The 14,672-nt window shown below is 40.2% G+C and overlaps 1 long non-coding RNA gene across 4 annotated transcripts in view; it reads left to right on the forward strand.

Moving 5' to 3' along the window:
- The window catches only part of LOC310743396, a 60,217-nt gene that overhangs the window by 32,484 nt on the left and 13,061 nt on the right, over nucleotides 1-14,672 (forward strand). For 3 of the 4 annotated variants that reach the window (XR_014538993.1, XR_014538994.1, XR_014538996.1), the window contains one exon: nucleotides 9,146-9,230. The exons of the other annotated variant lie outside the window; for it this stretch is intronic. This is a non-coding gene — a long non-coding RNA (uncharacterized lncRNA). The remainder of the gene's footprint in view (nucleotides 1-9,145; nucleotides 9,231-14,672) is intronic. 4 annotated transcript variants of the gene reach the window in all.

A 14,672-nucleotide genomic window follows, 5' to 3' on the forward strand; every position in this document is an offset into this window, starting at 1 on the left:
TGTGTTATCCTGAGTTGTATCTTACAAACACCTGCTAACTCAAGGTAACGTTCCATGCATCTCATGAAGTAGGCTGTAGTCCACAAATGTTGATGCCACACAAATGGAAGTAGTACAGAGTTTTTGGTGTTGAGGGCTCCATTCCATTTTAGGTAATCTGAGATATGTTTGAGCATTAGAGATAAGGCTATTGGTGACTTGCCATCATGGATATGTTGTACATCCACAGTCAGAGGCAGTGTGCCTATGGATGCCAGTTGCTGACAAGTGCAAGTGAGGAGAGTGCTATTGAAGCCATACCCTGCTTGTGGGCTACCCATGGGCATCTGACTGGTCACTGTGAGAACAGGATGCTGAATTAAATGGGCCTTTGACCTGGTCCAGCAGGGCTCTTCTTACGTAATCTGTTGGGGGGCACTTTCTGGCAGTGTGTTGAGACTAAAGCCATTTGTGGGTGGGGTCCAAGGTCCAAAGTGGTTGGATGCCATCCCCACTACCTTTTCTTGTTGGATCTTCCTGCATCTGGCATCACATGAACAGATGCCACATGATGTTGAACGTAAAGACAATTTCCCCAAGACAGAGTGTTGTGGGCTGACCGTAATAAACCTTGGGCTGACTGATTACAGAAAAGGAGCCCTACATGCAGAAAACATTTAGCTAACGTGGATGTGCATTTCATACCTGTTATGCTCTGCTCATCAGTGCACCATTGAACTGGCTGCTGGCTTTGAGATGCAAATGCAGATGTATATCATTACCAGTCATGTGAGCCTTTGTTGGTGGGTTAACCTGGATTGGGGACTGTAAATCGTAGTGTTTAGATGATCATAGTTCAATAAGTGGAAATATGAAGCAACCTTTTGCCCAGGCATGCAGCATCATCAACTCTCCCTTCATGGTGCAAGCAAACAAACTAGAAAATAACCATAGTTTTCCATGTTGGCCGAAGTGGGAACTTGATGCCAGCTTCAGAACATGCAGGGATATTAAACCATGGTTCGAAGTCGGTTTAATCTTGTGAGCTCTTTGAAAGCTAGTAACCATAGTTTTGCAGTAATTAAATACTTGCTGGTTTGTTCACTCATGCTACAAAGTGGAAAGACTTGTTCATATCTTGGCTTATCAAGTTGAGATATGTTTATCCAAACCATCTCTGAAAAAATAACAAATTTAATTGTTTACATTCATTAGTTTCAATCATATAAAGAATGATTGATTGAAAATGAAGTGAAATTGAAAAAAGGGGCAAATGGCAATCTGAAGTAAATAGAAATGTTAGAAGAAATTCGTATAAGTATTTTATTGAGGTATGTCTGCTTTTGGCAGTGTTCTCTGGATAATGGCAGCACAATTATTTCTCAAAATCAGTAACCACTTGCCAATTATAGTCAATTCCATGACTAGTGCCAGCAACAAATTAGGTTTAGTGTGCTTACATTTGCCCTCAGCTTCACGCTCCACATTTTGTCAGTGTTTTGACATGTTGTAGAAGGAACCGTAATGCAGATATATTGCTTAATACCCTCTCACATGATAGTCAGTAGGTGTGCATAGCACACATTTTAAATTTATATGTTATGCCATACTGTTGAAACATTTCACTAGCAATATCATGAATAATTTTGGTAGAAGGTAGCAATTAAGTAATTATATAAAGTGTGAGTCTCAGAGAATTTCTGCTGAAGCAAGTCCTTTAAAATTAATAAAGCATTTCAAGATTTCCACTGTTAATTCCCACAATCGCAAAAGAAACCTTAGCTGGTTACTGATTTTCACTGTTAATTTCCACAATCGCAACCCCCCCCCCCAAAAAAAACCCTTAGCTGGTTACTGTTTTCAGTCATCATTAAAGGCTCATAATTTCTCCAATCCATTTTTTATGGAGTTGTTTTAAAATGTTGTAAATGAAGCCACAGCAACCTAACACCAGTTAGAATACAACAGAATACTGTTGTTCATAAGGCAATAATGCATTTCCACTAACAAATTAGAAGCCAAAACATAGACAAAACTTGTGCCTTTGTATTTGCCTAGTTAACAGCCAGCAACCTCAGAAAGTTATAAAGATGTTATCTAGTGGTACAAATGGATTGTGTGTTATCCTGCTATAACTTAGACCATCTTCACATTGCTGCAGATGTCTGGGCTGTTTCACTAGAATGGAGCTTCATTAACTTCACATTGCCACCCAACTGCTAGAGGGACTGCACTGACTGAGACGTCTACCTCTACATGCAGTGACTTTGTCCCAATGTACTCACTTTTGCGATTCTATCTGCAACCACATCCCCAGATTACACGCCAACCAGTTCCCAAGTCTTCTTCCTTAGTTCTTCTCTCTGTTTTTACTATAAACAACTTCATAAGGATCTCTTTATATTTCTCCTTTTGCCCACCAGAATGACTGTAGCAGGACATTGGGAAAGGTCTCCTGACTTCTCCAGTAACAACTGGTGCAGCTGCATTTGGCATCTGGCTTTAATGGAAAGGTGAGAACACCAAACTTGATGCATTTGTCACAGTCTGGTTTCCACTTTTGACTTTTATAAACATGATAACTAAAGGCATCCAATCTGGTTTTTGGAGAGGCTGTGGATGATAATTTCTCCATTTGAAATGCTGTATCCTTCCTTTGATGCTTTCTGAATGCCGTATTTACTGTAACAGTACATTTAAGACGAGATACTGTTTATTCGGTAACGTTTATTGTATGATTCAATATGAAACTACACCCACACACCCACACCACACAATATGTATAATATAAAAAGGCCGACCCAAATGCGAAGACTTGGAAGGGTATTCATTAGCAAACTTGAAACTGTGGAATCTGGCCTTGACAAACTCTGGGAATTTCTAGTTCAAAGGGCTGGGGAAGACAATTGCCTCCTTCATGTGTTGATTCACACATTGTCATCAGAAGTAGCTACATGTCAGGAGAGAGTAACACCCATACTGCTCCAATTTTTCACTCATTTTATTGAATTCTGTTTTTCATTTGTGTTCTGCATAGTAGTAGCATACAATTCCCAAGCTTGCTTTGAACTCAGATCTTTAGATTACTTCATTTTCAGATAGCATGGCTTCATGCACACATCTAAGATGTGAAAAGTTTTAGTAGATATTGTTATATAAAAAAATTCCATGGTCTTTCAGGCTTATGGACTTGTACATGACAGATAGCAGACTTCAGCAATGCACACAACCGCACAATGCTTTCTAGCTTGAGTTTTCTCCAGGAACAGTAAGGCTCCAAAAACCTGTGTTGACAGGTAATGAGATTTAATTCACAGGAGAGGGGAGAATAAAACATCCATATTCATTACTTAATCAAATAAAAATACTTTCAGAGAATTCTGGGAATTCTCAACAGTTGCTTTGAAAGCCTCTCTTTGATAGCTGTAAACAAATTACCTTACGAATAACTTCTTAATCAAGGAAGAGCGGAGCTACTCTCTACTTGATCTTTCCCTTTGGGTGGTCCCAGTCAGAGCTGCAGTCCTGTGCCTGATGGCTTGGCTCCTGAAAAGCCGTATAGTATTATGCTGACAGCTGTAGACCTCTTTTTGTTAGGGATAACAGACATCCTGTGCTGAGGACAGCATCAAGCCCAGCTTGCAGTATGCCCAATTAGAGAAGCTAAAATCTCATTTGCTTCACCATGGGAGCCTCTGAAAGCACACCGTTTGGGCCTCATTACAGTATTTTTAACTTTACAAAAACAATTTCATTATGGAAATTAAAGGAAGCTTATTTGGTCTCTGCATTTACATTGAAGTGAATATACTCTACAAAAAAATCCAACCCACCTATCATGTCGAGTCCACCCCCCCTTTATCACAAAGTTTCTTTGAGAAACCGTTTTGCCCTCTAGCTTCAGTAAGAAAGCAACCATTTTGAAACCAACTGGCTAGTATTAACCCTGGAGACATCAAATATGCAAGCTGCTGTTTGCCGCACTGGGAAGCCGAAAGTTCTCTTTTAAGACTAAGGCAGTGCTTTAATTTCCTCTCCAAGAATGTAATTGTTTTGGAACCTCTCCCAATGGCAAGGGGTTGGGTGAGCAACCTCAAGGGAGGGAAGCAAGCTTGCAGAAATGATCCAAGTGCGAGATGAAACAGGCAGTCAAGAGGAAGCAGGAGCCAGTAACCAAAGGAACCAGGTGGGAGTGCAGCACAAACTCTAGGATACAAACAACATCACTCTCTAGCAGGTAGCCTCCAGCAACTGGTACAGTGCTACCTCAGGTTAAGAACTTAATTCGTTCTGGAGGTTCATTCTTAACCTGAAACTGTTCTTAACCTGAGGTACCACTTTAGCTAATGGGGCCTCCTGCTGCTGCCGCACCGCTGGAGCACGATTTCTGTTCTCATCCTGAAGCAAAGTTCTTAACCCAAGGTACTATTTCTGGATTAGCGGAGTCTAGAACCTGAAGCGCCTGTAACCCGAGGTACCACTGTATTTGGAAGCAGAGCAGAGCCATCTGAGTTAGTAGCCATTGGCAGTCTTCTCTATGAATTTGTCTAATACTCTTTTAAAGCCATCTAGGTGACCATGTGCTGAGTGAAGAAGCACTTTCTTTTATTTGTCCAGAATCTTTCAACATTGTGCTTCATTGGCTGTCCATGTCTTTCGACTTTCCCAGCTCCTCTCAAGACATACAACAAATTCTGTTTTCAAATCTGTCCAAATTCTGTGATATTCAATGACCAGAAATCTTACAAACTTATCCTCTTACAGTAGAGTCAGGAAAACTAATAAAAACAGGCTTCAATTTGATTCCTACAGCAACCATTATCACAATTACAAAGAAAATCTCAGGTCTGCTGAATACCATAAGGGTAACATGCCCTGTAATTTAGAGTTTAAATCTGGGTGGTTGATGTGTTCAGGACAAGCTTGAGAGTGGTTGTTTTGTTTGCTGGGGAGCATTATGGTTTATAAATATTGTTATTTCCTGCAGAATATCTCAATCTGTAGCCCTTTGTTGGAATGATCCTCTACCCATTAACCTGTGAACATGTTCAATGCAGCTGAGCAAAGCAAATTAATTTACAAGACTATGTTGAAACAAAATCTATATTTTATTTGGGAATCAGTGAGAGAGTGATATATCAGTAGTATGGGAGTTTAGACACCCCTAATTCTCAGTGCCAGAATTGCTATTTGCTCCAGATTTAGCTACATTCTTCCTCTTTTATTTTCTCTTGCATCACATTAAGTAGCTTTAAAAATATATAAATAGGACTGGCACCAAATGATCTTTCTACTTTGTAGAAGCTTCAATATTTCCTCCATTTCCCCCCCTTATTAGGCTCCCTCTTTGATTGGAGACGCTGAAAGGTTGTTAATCATAATGAGTTTCTGCTTTCATGGCAACACATCTTTATCTTCAGAAGGTGCTAGCTGGTGTTCAGCATTTAAGAATACATTACTATATATTGTGTTTTGCCCAGAGATAATAATCTAGTGGGTCATCATCACTGGCAAAACCTTCATAGAAGTTGAGTTAGTATAACAAGCATGAAAATTATGTCCCTTCTTCCATTTCTCATTTATTTCTCCACATACAACATGTTTATGAGCTGATTTTTAATGAACTTTTACAAATGACCAAAGTTGTCTCCAAAACAAGAGCAAAAGACTTCTGCATACTTGAGCTCAGTGGACTTCTGAATAAACATGATTAGGATCAAGGTATTAGCTCTCCATTATGTTGACTGAATGTATCATGATAGAACAGTGCTAAATAAAGCTGTGTGCAAATGTACTCTCAAAGTTCTGGCTCCATTGGCTTAAACCGAATAGAAGAAATCTCTGATATTTTTTCTAGTTCTCACCCAAGAAAAGGAAGGGCACATTGTAGAATTTTCTCTGAATATTCTTCATCATCTTTTGTGTGTGTGACAGTGCCATTTTCCTGCCCCTGCAGTGCCCTGAAACAATACCATGTGCAGGGCATTGTGTCACATGCAAATATTGATGTACTATTTCCTCAGTTTGCTTTCAGGAAATCTGGGTAGCAACTCTGATCTGGACAGCTGCAACAGCCTCAAAATCTGTGGTGGAAGAAGAACTCTTTGTGAAATATAAGCTTAGTATGACAGGGCTCTTATTACACCTATGATCTCCATATAACAGTAAATTCAACTGCAATTTTTATTATATTTTTTTACATGTTAAGATGTATGTGTTAGGGAAATGATAGCAATGATACGTATTTACTGGACACTAGGGTTGCGTATGCACAATATTTTATTCTAGAATCAATGGAGACTCAGTACTTGCTTTTTTCCATGTAGTCCACACACAATCTAGAACTATTGCATATTTTTTGGCCCTGAAAAGCTCTTTTTGAGAAGCTGGTCTCCTTGTGGCTTCAGGCACAGTAAAGCCATGGGGTGGAGGAGCAGGTGGTAAAGACCAAGACACCCAGTGTTGGATTAAAATTAGGCCACAACTTTGTTGTTTACAGAAGAATAAGTTTGGCATGGGCACTGGGCACATATCAAATGATCAACCAGCCTGCTTGATATGCTGCCAGTTCATGGATGAGAGTTGGCCAAAATTTGGAGTCCCCTTATGGTACAAACTGCTTCCCATTGACCCTGTCAGGTCAATGGTAACAAGTGCTATGACCCGTCACCCCCTGACTGGGATTATGGGCAGAAAGCACCACCTAATGGTGATCCCCTGATGGGATGGGGCAGGCTATCCTTTCTCTTCTCTTCCCTGCCTCCTAAGGATCCAGCCCAGTGCGTCTCCCGCCACAAGAGTTGAGGGGAATGCCCCAACTCACTGCCACATCTGAAGCTCCTGTAACCATCCACACAGACCACTGTGAATGTCCACCAACCAGGCCTCATTGCCTGCCCCAGAGAGATGCACATTGCCCAATTAATCTCTTCTGAATTATACTGATGGATGTTGCCTCACCGGTTAGTTCTCTGAGAACTAGCAGCTTCCAATGAATCATTTTGTTGACCTTCTCTGGGCTTCATTGACCATGCCAGGGTTTATGCCCCCCCAGCCCGAACCCCTGAGGAGTTCCAGCCTGATGACCACCATCTGTGGGAATTCAGCTTTCATGGTGTCCAATTAGCATGTAAGGCTAAGGATGATTCCCTTTTGCCTGCCTAGATCATTTTCACCAAGTTGTATGATGATATAATCAGAAGGCTCTTGGCTGTAATACATGACATGACTGATAGCATGAATTCGTCCCCCATCATGTCTCAAATTCCATTCCACCCTCTCACTCAAATGGTGTAGACACCACCCACATGACAGCGTGTAACCACTGTGCCCACAAATCCATACTGATCTGTGTGCCAGGCCTCTAGGAGGAAGAATTTAACAAAGAGTAAGCTTCTGAACCCATCTCTGAATTGCCCGGATCCTGGGGGTGGGGGCACTCTACTCTGCTGCCAACATGGCTGCCCCATGGCTACCTGACCAGACAATCATATTCTTGCTCTAGAGTTCCCAGTTTGGGGTGATGAAATAAACTCAGGAATCTCTGTAATAATTTAAAGGTATGTTGAAGTGACCTTTAACTACAATAAAGGAAAGGGGGGATTTTATCAGGTCAATCTAGAGTGGAAGAGGTTGTTATGCTATTATTCAAATTCTGGCGTGTGTTTTTTTAAGGAATTTGACAACTGAAATGGTCTTCAGTAAACCATTTAGTATTCTGCCAGACTGACAGAAAATAGTCTTCCTTTCTGTATAACTTGGCAAATTATACTGGAAAAGCACCGTCTCTTCAGTTTTCTGAAAGAAACACTTTTGGTCTGTAAAGTGAAATAAGATAATTCCAGATAAGTTATAGGTCAGACAGATGTACGGATATAACCTTGAACAGCACTCAATCCTTTTTTATGATATAATAAAATGTCAACATGAAGTTTATGAATCAAGCAATTTTATCATTGTAGAGAGTGGGAGTGAAGCAGGCATTTAATTTGAAATAGAGATAGCATGCGCGTAGAATATTCCAGAATGCTGTGATGTTTTTTATGTTTCCTCTGAACCACTTTAAGTGTTAAGTCAACAGTAGTCTACACAAATGGATTATCAGATCTGAGCAACAGCAAGAAAAACTCTGCATAGATATGGTGGAGACTTAGGAGAAGTGAGATGTAGAGCTGAAAATCCTGCCTGTGAGATAAGATGTTATCCTTTAGTATTAAGGGAATCTGTAGTTCTGTCAAAGGGCCAACGATCTTCTCAGTTTTTAATAAGACCAAGTTTTGTCTTTCTAGAAAAAGGGTCCCATGCTTCAAACAGCAAATATCATAAAATGAAAGGGAAGCAGACTGGGAAAAACTGATAAACATCTTCGCATAGAAAGATTGCAGTTGAATAGTGTAACAGAACTTTTCCAAGGAGTAGGTCCCAGTTACAAACTGTAATGCCAAACTGGAAGAGAGGTTGGGGAAGAATCTTGGTTTTACACAGTCTTACATTTTCCGCTGTAATGGTTCCAGGTCTGATTATTGGAGTCTCCAATTAAATATTAACTAAGAATGTTGAGAATGTGTGGCTAGATAGACCACCATTCAGAATCAGTTTATGGTCAGATTCAGATCATACAATTGAAATCTTTCAGGTTTTCCCACATTCAAAGGCATTAATAAGAAAAGTCTTGCTGATCAGACTAAATACAAATGAAGTATCCTGTTCCCCACAACAGCTAACCTAACATGAGAGGAGTAGCCCTTTCCTATGTTTTTTTTCTCAGCCTCCTAAGATGGTGGTTGCATATAACATCAGGATTAGTAGCCAATGTTAGCCTTATTTTCAGTGTATTTGATCCACTTTCAAAGTAGTAGAAGTTAGTGGCCATCATCACATATTGTGGCAGTGAACCCCATTAGTTTATTGTGTACTATGTGAAAAAGTAGATTCTAGAGGCAGCTTATAGGCAAATTGAGTAATAACCATTGATAGCTTGATCATCTTTGAATTTGTCTAATTCTCTTTTGAAACCATAGTTCAGCTATGTGCTAGTGCTATGTCCAAGAATCACAGCAGATGTAGATCACAAAGACTTTATTCTAAAATAAGAAGCAACAACCATAGCAACACTGAACAAGTATGCCTAGACCAATTAATTCTCCATTGTTACTTCTTTTTATAGACTGACTTCCTTCAGCCGGCTATTATTCCCAGCTGTCTTAAGAGAAGATGTAAAGGGCAACTTCATACTATATCACCATAGCCAGGTATGCTCTATGAAGTGTGCCTTCTCAAGAGTATCAGTGGTTGGTGATGGCTCAGAGGAATGTTCACCTGGTGGACTGAATGAAATTTACTGAATGAGATTTCCCCTCACATTCCCTTGTGTGTTTACGTCTTTTCCATTGCTTCAGCTTTGCTGTGCTGAGCTTTGTTTGATGGATGACCAGCTACAAAGCAGTTTGTCTGATTACTTGAGAGGTGAGGGAAAGGGGTAGTCAATCCAGTTAAACCAGAAGAAGACATGTTCTCTTTTTCCTGGTTCTCTCACACGAGGTACTTGGCCTCACATGACCAGGCGTGGGGCAGATCAGCTGAACTCTGCTTCCTTTTATTTCATAGGACAGTTGGTTTTATATAATCACTGTGGTGGTGTGAGCGTGGGATACAGACCAGATGAATCAGGCGAAGGTGTGTGATGGTGTATTTACTGCTTCTTTTGGTTCTTACTCACAGAGGAATTGGCCTTCAATGGCCCTTGTGGGGCTCGGGGAAACAATTTGCCTTGGAGTTCCTGTTAGCTTTAGTACCTTGGAATTTGGGAGATGATATATTCAACATCCAGGTAGAACTTATCTCTGGGGGACATGTGAGTTCATGTGAAAATTAATAGGATATAAACCTAAAGCCAGCTGTTAAGGTGGAACAAGTGAAGCCACCATTAACCTATTTATAAAGTGCTTCAACAAAATTATCCAGATTCTTCATCCAGAGTTTCCTTCAGAGTTTATTGAAAGTTTCATTATTTTGTTCCCCACTGGTCACTGAAAGATTTCTGTCCACAGGCTCTGTCAAAAATGAAGAGTCGCTTTGCCCCTGGATTCTCAGTGGTGGCAAAGAGATTGCAAACCTATTATTATATTATCTCAGCAGCTTATTACATCCCTTCTGGTATAGTCAGTCTAAACTAAACAGGCAAAGACATTCACTCAAGAGTCAAGGATGGTGCAGCAGAGATGCTACCACAGAGCTGAATTCAAGCTGCATTGCAGTCATTTTTTGTTCTGATGTATCATAGCCAAGTCCCTGATTTCCCTACTGCTTTCAATCATGGTGATAATTGAATGTTTTCTAGCAATATAATGGGTATTGTGAGCAGTAGTTGGGACTCACTGTTTCTTTCCTTCTTCCTATTTGGTTCTTTTAAAATATTTGCGTGTGTGAAAAAAGGCAATTTTTGCTTTGGTATATATTGTTATAGGTAGAGTTTGGAGGGTTTCTATTCGTTTGTCTACCTGAGAAAACCAGGCAGTTTCCAAACTTCACCATTATTCATAATAAACAAGAAAAAAATGATAGGCTACCTTTATGGCAGTAATAGTGTGTGTGTGTGTGTGTGTGTGTGTGTGTATGTGTGTGTGTTTATGGGAGGAGGAAGAATAGGATATAATACCTGTGCTTGCTGTTTATATTTACGGTATTTCTTAATTTTCTATCCCACCCTTCCTCCCAAACAACCCCAGGGTTTAGTCGTGTCCTACTCTTTGTGACCCCATGGACCAGAGCACGCCAGGCACTTCTGTCTTCCACTGCCTCCCGCAGTTTGGTCAGACTCATGTTTGTAGCTTCGAAGACACTATCCAACCATCTCGTCCTCTGTTGTCCCCTTCTCCTTGTGCCCTCAATCTTTCCCAACATCAGGGTCTTTTCCAGGGAGTCTTCTCTTCTCATGAGGTGGCCAAAGTATTGGAGCCTCAGCTTCAGGATCTGCCCTTCCAGTGAGCACTCAGGGCTGATTTCCTTAAGAATGGATATGTTTGATCTTCTTGCAGTCCATGGGACTCTCAAGAGTCTCCTCCAGCACCATAATTCAAAAGCATCAATTCTTCGGCGATCAGCCTTCTTTATGGTCCAGCTCTCACTTCCATACATCACTACTGGGAAAACCATAGCTTTTACTATACGGACCTTTGTTGGCAAGGTGATGTCTCTACTTTTTAAGATGCTGTCTAGGTTTGTCATTGCTTTCCTCCCAAGAAGCAGGCGTCTCTTAATTTTGTGGCTGCTGTCACCATCTGCAGTGATCATGGAGCCCAAGAAAGTAAAATCTCTCACTGCCTCCATTTCTTCCCCTTCTATTTGCCAGGAGGTGATGGGACCAGTGGCCATGATCTTTGTTTTTTTGATGTTGAGCTTCAGACCATATTTTGAAAAAGAAATAAAGAATGCTGAACTTAAATCTACTTTTCTGCAAGTTTAGCCCATTAGCTGTAATCCTGCCCTCTGAGGCAGCAGAGAACAGGGATTTGACCTCAACTGTGTGACCATAGCTGTCAATCTTCCCTTTTTTTGCGGGAAATTCCCTTATTCCAGCGCTGTTTCCCGCTGCTATCCCGGATTGTTAGATATCCCGTAGACTGTCCCCAGGATAGGTGAGGCTGCTGATCTCTTATTTTCGAGGCTGCTGATCCCTTATTTTCAAATCTGAAAGTTGATAGCTATGTGTGCTCTTCAGATATGGAAAGAGTACTATCATGTCCCCCTTGGTCTTCTCTTCACCAGGCTAAACAGCCTTTAGAACCTATTTTCCATACCGCTGGCAATCTTTGCTGTTCTTCTCTGAACCTGTTCGAGTTTGTTTATATCCTTATTAAAACAGTGCCCAGATAGTGGAGAGAATACTCCAGATGATGTCTGACTAGTGCATTCTTGACATGGAGAATACAATGTACAGGTAGCAAATTCCAAGGAGTGATATTTTGGAAACCCTCTATCATATTTTGCTATGCTGAGCGTGAAGAGGCAGGACATTTTTCAAGTATAAGTTCCTCACATATAGTGATTTCTCACAATATATAGTGATATATAGTGCTAGTAATAAAACATATTCTCCCCACCCCATTAAAACAGGCTATCAGTGCAATAATCTAAAGATGAGAGGCAGCTGACTTGGGAGTTGCTTATAAAACCTGGACATCCAAGATTATAAGCTTCTTATAAAGTGGAATATCAAGCCTCGAAGCCAGCACATTCAATAATCTTGAGATATGTCAGGAAGAAATAATGGAGCAATAGTTCTCTTCATAAATCTATCACGGATGAAGAGATTTTTGTATCCCCCCCATGACATTGAGAAACACCAGTTTTCATATATAGAATCTTGAGTCAAAATGTATAGAAAAGCAAAAACCATATATAATAAACCACCATAAATTGACACAAACTAATACTATAATGTCAAAGTATGAATCTATAACTGCAACATAACTTGACAGTCACCCATCCCAAAGAACCCTCAAAAATTACACGAAATGTATTTTTAAAAGGGTTATGGAAGGTGTGGGGGAAGTAACCTAAGGAAGTCTGAAAAGATTTGATTTAGAAAACAAAATCAGTACTCAGTGAATCAAAAGAATTAATGACTCATCATGGTAATGGCTTTCAATATGTAATTTCAACGCAAGACCTACACTTATTCCTGGAATCCGTCACAGGTTAGACTTGGTGCATATGTTGCATGTGTCAAAAACAGTCTCCTTGTGGCAAATATAGGTAAAGGTAAAGGGACCCCTGACCATTAGGTCCAGTTGTGGCCGACTCTGGGGTTGCGGCGCTCATCTCGCTTTATTGGCCAAGGGAGCCGGTGTACAGCTTCCGGGTCATGTGGCCAGCATGACTAAGCCACTTCTGGCGAACCAGAGCAGCGCATGGAAATGCCGTTTACCTTCCCGCCAGAGCGGTACCTATTTATCTACTTGCACTTTGACGTGCTTTCAAACTGCTAGGTTGGCAGGAGCAGGGACTGAGCAACGGGAGCTCACCCCGTCGCGGGGATTCGAACCGCTGACCTTCTGATCAGCAAGTCCTAGGCTCTGTGGTTTAACCCACAGTGCCACCCATGTCACTTGTGGCAAATATATGTAGCACTACTAATATAGAGTGGTTTATTACCTGGTTTGCTGCCATTGTGAAGAATGTATCAGGGCCAAACTGGACCTGATATGAATGTGCATCCTTTTTGTTATGTAAATTGCAGCCATGGGAAAACCTGCACAATTTCTGGGGCCCCATACCACAATCCTGACAAAAATTGCATCTTTAAATATATTTGCATTTTGAGGGAAGCCTACATGGATGCCTATGCAAACAGGAGCTTCGGAGAGGTATTTTTTTTGTCCAGGTGTACAGGATATAGGAATGCAGCAGATTGGGTGCATCAAACTGAAAAAAGCAACATAGCAATACATATACATAACTTGTTGTCTGTTTATTGTTTGTGGAATAATGATGTAAGTTGTTTTAAATGTTTGTAATGTTTTGAACACTAATTACATGCAATTTCATTTTTGGAAAATGAAACAGCTATTGTATATAAGAAACCCTCTGAATGGGATATTTTAGTGGAAAAGCTGTTGTAAATGGTTTGAATATGGGAGGTATATTATAAGTATTTGAAAATCCAAAAATATTTTACCTTATCCACAGAAGCTGGAACCCTTTTCCATACTGCAGTGTGACTCTAACGGGACACCTGGAAATCAATTATTTTCCTGAAATGAAAGGGTAGTAAGCAACCCACAGTTTCTAGAAAACTCAAATCCTTTTCCAGATTGTGTTCAATAGCACTGAAAAAAATCACATGATAATTAAAGCTTGGTGCCGTTTCTTTACTTCCTCTACTATAAACGAGTGTCTTCATATTTTCTCTTGTTCTTCCTGGGAAGTTTAGTTTTTCTAGCTTGTTCGGAGCATGATTGAATTGTTGGTAGTTCTTTATTAATGATAGATAAAGTAAGAATGCAATCTCTTTAATACATCTATGAATCTTTATCTATATACAATGATACTTTGTATTTTAAGAATGCATCTCTCTATTATGTCCAATGAGGGTTATGTTTCACGCAGCGTGTTTTCATTGTTGTAGATGTATTTATTATAAATTAAAAGCTATTTACACCAATGCCTCAGTAAACCGTTAGTTGTGGAATTACTCCAGATCTTAATATAATTTACATGCTGACATCCTAGCATCTGTTTCCTGCTATGAATTGCTTGTTTGTTCCCATTTCTGCTTAAGCAGGCAAATGTACTAAATACCAATATTTGATTTATAAGAACCATCATAGCTAACGCTCTGTTTTCCTGAGCCTTCCAGCCGATTCCCCCAGCAAGCATGCTGAAAGTCACATGCCTCGTCAAGTTTATTCCACATTTTATGACAGTGCTGAAAACATGATTATTTTTATAGTCCCAAACCTCTGATTAGTAAGAGGAACAAAAGTGCCTTTGGTATTGCTGATACTATCATATGCCGACAGCAAGACCATTAATAAATTAAAAACATTGCAACTTGCCTTTGCATAATTGAGCATTTTGAAGGTGGCTTAAATGGGAAAACATCATGATGGGCTGAAATCTAATTCTGGGATTTGCACAGGTTTTATGCACGTAAAGGAAAGGCAATTAGCACTAGCTGAGAATTTTTATTT

The sequence above is a fragment of the Podarcis filfolensis genome (assembly GCF_964270895.1).
Source record: "Podarcis filfolensis genome assembly, chromosome: 10".
NCBI lineage: Eukaryota > Metazoa > Chordata > Lepidosauria > Squamata > Lacertidae > Podarcis > Podarcis filfolensis.